Source organism: Tachypleus tridentatus, chromosome 9 (genome assembly GCF_004210375.1).
Source record: "Tachypleus tridentatus isolate NWPU-2018 chromosome 9, ASM421037v1, whole genome shotgun sequence".
Classification (NCBI taxonomy): Eukaryota; Metazoa; Arthropoda; class Merostomata; order Xiphosura; family Limulidae; genus Tachypleus; species Tachypleus tridentatus.
In genome coordinates this window covers 75,158,523-75,165,341 of record NC_134833.1, presented here as the reverse complement: position 1 = coordinate 75,165,341, position 6,819 = coordinate 75,158,523, and positions in this window count along the sequence as shown.

Sequence of the window (6,819 nt, the reverse complement as noted above, 5' to 3'; positions counted from 1 at the left end):
TTCTGCATTCTGATCATTAGGTCACGCCTAATTTTTAACAAAAATTATGGATCTCTCATTTAAAATGTGTTAACTTTCTTTAGGCCAATCACAAATATACAATTCATGAAATGTCCCCGCTAGTACAGTGGTATGTCTCCGGATTTACAACGCTAAAATGAGGGGTTCGATTCTCCTCGGTGGGCTCAGCTATAAAAAAGACAAAACACACAATTCATGAAAAAGGATTGTTTCACTACGTATTTATGACAATATCGTTTTTGCTCGTGATAATTGAGCACTTTGTGACAGCACGGTTAAAAATGTAGGGAACGTTAAGATAACTCACAATGAAAGTGTGCTTTATTTAAGCATAGAAGTGTTTCATATATCTTTTATGCAACATATTTTTGTATATAACACTCTTTTCTCAGTAGATGTGCTGTCTTCCATTTAACAAGTACATGTACTTCATTATGTTATTGAGCGAAAGTTTGAATCTGTCTTTTCTACAGTTTGATTTCTTGTACACTCTGTCAGTTTTAGACAATTTGAAATTTTTGTAGTATATTTTCTGATTTGATTTCCAATTATTCTAAGGGATCTTTATACCATTCTTGGTAGAAACCAGATTTTACTTGAGAACACAAGAATAGTAGATGTCGTGATTACAAGATATGTTATCGTAATTTTTTTTCTTGTGACGTGTACTATTAAGTATAAAGAGGTTTTATTCTTGAGAAAATGGCGTTTGGCATGAGTAGAAAGGCTTATAATTCGAATCCTCGTCACACTAAACATGCTCGCCCTCTCAGCCGTGGGGGGAATATAATGTGACGGTCAATATTACTCTTCGTTGGTAAAAAAAGTAACCCAAGATTTGGCGGTGGCTGGTGCCTTCCCTCTCGTCTTACACCGCTAAATTAGGGACCGCTAGCTCTCATAACCCTCGTGTAGCTTTGCGCGAAATTCAAAACAAACCAAACCAAGGCTTACAATCGAGAGGAAAGGTCAGTCAATAAAGGAAGAGAATTGTTGGGTACAAGAGAAATTCTGTTCTGGTACAAGTACTTTTGATGATGCTGTAAACTGCACAAAAGTCTCTGTGACTTCTTTTCCACTGCAGCCATAAACTGAGGAAGAACTGTTGATATCTGGTACACCTAGAATGGCTAATTGAGTTCTTCAAAAGAAAATTAGTTTCAGTATGAAAGAATCACAGATGAATGATAGTAGTTGTGGTGGAGAGTCCAAAATTATATGAGACAGTCTTTATAGGACCGCCAGACCCTTACCAGACAAAGTTATGTAATACCAGCTCCAGTTGAGACTGGAAATGATGTTGCAAAATGAAGTCTACCAGTCAGGACTGTTTCTGCTATGTTGAGAATAAATCATGGACAAACCTATGATTCTGTCGAGCAAACGAGCTACTGATAGGACCTCATCACTTTGATGCCCCAGAGCAGGAATCCGCCACTTGTTTGAGTAAGTATCGGGGTCCTTAAGTATGCCTGTAATAATTATAATTACTGTACCTGTACTATACCTGTACCACTTGTAATACCAGACTGTACCCGTAATAGCTGAGGCATCTCAGTCACGATTTTGTCTCACCCACATATTTGTATGGGTAAGGCAGAGCAGATCTCACTCTCAATACTCAAGGGCATAGGAAGGAAAATATCCGAACTGTTTCCTAAAACATTATAAGCAGTTACTGCTTGTTAATGGATGGTATCAAGACCAGGTGACCCAGTGTTTGATCTTTGCCTTGGCTGGTCCAGCTTTTAACCCCATTGAATATTTGAGCAAGATCATTATTTTGACGTCAAGGCTTTGAAAATTAGCTCAGTGAGAACTTGAGTGTTTACACAGATGGCATGAAATGTTTGCTTGGTTGAACCTGCTTTATAATAGCCTTAGCAAATTGCAAAAATATTCTCATTGGTAACTTCACTGAGAGTCTACTAAAAAAAACAATGCAGCATCACTTGTGTGAGAGAAATATTATTACTGTAATATAAAAAGTTTTTGTCACGACAAAATTTGGAATGGAGAGGAGTGAAACTCACAGTTCCAGCTGCTTTGAGAACACTTCAATGGACTTTTATACTCTTGTAACTGCATAATGCAAGGGTTAACCAATGCCACAGTCTCTGCAAGTGAGGCCTCCAACATAGACATCATCGGAAGGGAGGAGCAAAGAGTATACTTTTGATGTGGGATCTTGTGTCACTATAGAGTGAAGTGCTCATACATTGCTATGCATAAAGTAGCAAGATTATTGGCTTCAACAGTAAGTATATGAGAACAACAACAAACTGTGAAATATTCTGCTTCAACTCCATAAACTTAATGGAGTCAATGTCAAACCTCGCGACTGACTTATGGAGTGCAATAGACGATTTGTGGCAAACTCAGCTGTCTTAGAGCTAGGTGAAGTTCGATATGAGCTTCTCAGAGTACAAAAGTGAAAGTTAGAGATTTTGTTTGATAGAAGAATCACCAAACAGTTCATAGATTTTGAACACTTTGAGCAGTTGAGATTGATTTTGTTTTGGCAAATAGTGGTATATTGAAGGTGAATGGAGAGGTGAATTACCTGACTATGTTTAGGAGACATAATTCACAACGTGACGGTAGTTATCTCCGACTTTCGGTTTGACATTTACACCTTTTGGATGAAGATACTGGGAAAAATATTTGCCAGTTTTTGCTTGTGCATTTGGTTGTCTGACGTTCATGATTTATCTGATATTAGCCAGACGAAGTCTAGGAACAGAGAACTGAAGAAATATATGTGGCACAGGAAATTACAGTATCTCTGTTCATAACTTGTGTTCTGTGGTTTATAACATTATGCAGGTCTTCCCGAGCATGAGAGATGTAGTCAGTGCTATGATAAAAACCTTCATAGAGTATGTTTGTCATTGCCATTGATGATTCTTAGAAATCACCATCCACTTTTTATAAATTTACAATGAAGGGGTTGCATTGGGAGAGATGCCTGGACTATATAGAAAATATCTTGATGTTTGAATGTGTGTTAAAGTTTGTGACTAAGAACTTGAAAATAGTATTTCAGCAGATCAAAAGACAGACTTGAAAATGAAACCAGGATAATGTGTTACATACAAGTGGAATTTTTTTGGTTAAGTTGTGGAAACAACTGGAGTCCCCACTGATCCTATTGAAACTGCAATGCTATGAGCCTGATCTTAATCTGTGATAAAGTGATAGAATGAGATATATTTCAGATAAATTGGAAACTTTGAGAATGCATTTCTGCTCCCGAAATGTGCAATAATGGTAGCCCCAGTGATGGTATATTCACAACAACACTGTGAGTTCTTGTTGATATGATGTCAATGATAATGGAATCAGAGCAGTGTTATTGCAGTTGTATAATAGAGAAGAATGTGTAGTTGTGTATGATAATCATACATTCGTTTCTCATGAAGTCACATATTTCACAACATAGCAAGAAGTGCTTGAAGCTGTGATCCTCACAAAACACTACCAACACCACTTGTGTGGTAGAAAGATCACCATTTCGATTCATCATATAACACTGAAATACTCAGACCTAGAATGTGCGCTCTTTGCTTTGTAGCACTATGAACCTTGGATAGTGTGGACTGAGAAACTTAGTGTGAATACATGTAATCTATGACGCTTGTATGAGGAATTATGAGTGTGTGAAAGCGCGCTAAATTATTGTTATCAATCTCTAAACTATGGTTCTTAGCTTATATTTCAGCTACTCAGACCTTTTTGTATAGAACAGAAATTTTACTAAACGTTTACCACAACGGACTGCGCCTATGCATGGTCAATGAAACATAATGAACATACATTGCAACACCAACTTTTAAGGGAAAAGGTCTCTGGATAAAGATGAAATAATGCATGTGCTGCGTTCAAACACAAGTCGATTTAAAATCCACAGACTTTAATATACGTATTCATATATTTCTCCATTATTGGTTGACTATCATAAAGACAAAACTCGGGATCATTTGGGAAGGAAAGTTAAAATTGCGAAAAGATATTTTATATTTGTAAATGAAATTAGGTCATCTACTTTACAATCGGTAAGAAAGGCTTCTAAAATTCAAGATGTCATAGTTTCTTTACCCTCAACTCTAACATAATCCCCAGTACAATTTAAACATAATCTTAATTAATAAATAAAGCATTCTTGACTTCATAACTGAATTCAGGATTTTATTCATGCAGTCTGCACAAAATGTGTGTTACAATACTACAAATGAAGGTAGTTAACACAAATTTCTTGATCCACTTACCTTGTTTAAGCATATATTGAGATGAAGCAGTTATTGCTATCTGCCAAAGTTCAGAAATTATTTGATCATAAAAATCTAACGAATTTCTAATTTAAAATATCCTCATAAACAATAAGGATACCGTATTCTATTTAATTTCAAATACAAAAATGATGTCTCCCGTTGGTACAGCTGTAAGTCTACGAATTTATAACACTCAAATCAGAGGGTTCGATAACCCTTGGTGGACTTAGCAGAGAGCCTGATGTGGCTTTGTTTTAAAAAACAAACAAACAAAACTGATTTGTAGCGTGATTTCACCTTTTAACAGTTTGGATATTGGTAGGTCAAAATGTGCATATAACGACCTTTTTTTACCGAGTTACATTCAATAAATAATAAGCTAGTTTATCAGAAACGTGTGTCAATAAATTTAGCATTAAAATAAACTTTATAATTTAAATTTGTATAATATCTAAGTTTTAATTTCTTAACGTCGAAGGATATATTAAAATAAATCCTAATTCTTTACTTTTCTTTGCCTTGCAGTCCTTTGCACCTTGAATTCTCATTTTTATTTTTATTTCCTCTCTTTTTCGAGTTTCAGAGTTTACACCAATTAGATACATGCATCATAGATACTGATAGATGAGAATATAAAATAATAGCTTCTCGTATTTATTTTCGAAATTATCATTAATCACATCCACAACAGAAGTTTATCCGACTCTTCATGTTTTTGAAATTCTCCATTTGCTCCTCCTACTGCCAACGATATAAATTTGCAACCAATAGAAAGACAGTTTTGAGAACTACTTGATTCTAATGGTAGTTGGTTTTGTTCCTCGCTAAAACCAAAAATTTGTAAGAATATCATTATATTTGTAGACTGAAATCAGTGTTCTGAGGAGTGATGGGTTTTCAAACCTGTTCATTCTTATTTAGTTAGAAAGATCGTTGTTCCATATGGAACAAAGGTGTCATTATACCTTTCAGTGTTCACTGCATCAAGGGTTATGGAGCTGTTGGTCAACATTTCTCCTGAGCCTTGAGGATCACCACCAATTCTGGAGACTGTTTCAGAGCTAAGTACACAGATGCAGCTGCCACTGCTGTTAGCTTCTTCATATGTTTCAGTTAATGATTCAACATGCTTATTTCAAGCCGCATTAACACAGGAACTGCATTCAAGTGAGACAAAGTATCTCTCAAATCCATTTGCTGCTATTTATATTCAATTAACAGCTCTCGTGATCAATGAGAGATGTGTTCAGAAATATCTTCTCATGCAATATCCTTAAACTTTTAACTGGACCAGTGACTACCTTTAAGGTGCCACGTGTATGTGTGTGTTTTCTTATAGCAAAGCTACAAAGGGCTATCTGCTCAGCCCACAGAGGGGAATCGAACCCCTGATTTTAGCGTTGTAAATCCGGAGACATACCGCTGTACTAGCGGGGGGCATGCCACGTGTATACCTGCATATTTCATTTCTAAATGTAAACAGAATTATGAATTATAATTTTATTTTAATAATTTTGTACTTAATCATATCTTAGAAATGATGTGTTTCATTACTTTGTATCATTTATTTTGAATGACTGGCAGAGAAAAATAGAAAAAAAAAGTCCAAACTTACATTTCTGCACAGCTCTAAGGTGTCTCATCTGCAAGCAATAATCTTACTGATTTTTAAGACGATTTTTCTACTATTCCTAAAGAATTGCTGAGAAAGCGTCATCCCTTGAGAATATAAATATCAAGAATTTGTTTCTCACGTGATTTTCCTTCTCTGTTTTATTAGCATAGCTCCATGTTTAACTATTGGATTTTGCAATGCCTGTTTCTGTATCCATTAATTGTAAGCAACAATTGGATTGAAACATTACAAGGTTTCTCAACAAAAGTAAGCACAAAAATAAAAATAAAATATATAGGTTGTAATGCCATATTCTCTTCGAGTTGTGATTTAAATAATTGTATCATGAGAATAAAATACAGCAATTTGATAAATATGGGATTTATAAAATTCTTTATGCTTTTGGTTAAGTGTACATTTGCTAAACGTGCATGAATTTGAAATTGAGGATCAAGGAACATAAAAATGTGGTAAAAATACAACATAAATGAGTCAGCCTTAGTACAACGAGTGGCAAGCACATCTCATATACACACTAGAATAATGATTAATCATATGGAGTCAAAGTGTAAACTAAATATTAGAGAAAAACTAAAATTGAAAGAAAAACAAAGAAGTTGGTCCAGGTTTAGAAGAGATAAAGTTAAGAACATTTGTTTTATAGGCTCTGTGGTGCGTTTAAATCCTGATAGCGTTATAAGTACCCGAATGATTGATGAAAATATAGCAATCATGATCAAACTTTAAGTCTTATTCCTGAAGATTGTGGGGTAAAACACTAAAACATTTAGAGCCTTTCCATGGTTTGGTCTCATTTTTAACAAATTATTTATTATACAGTTATTTTAAACTGACAAATGTAGCACTGATGCATGCGATACATGACAATTGTATAATCAGTAATGTGTGCAG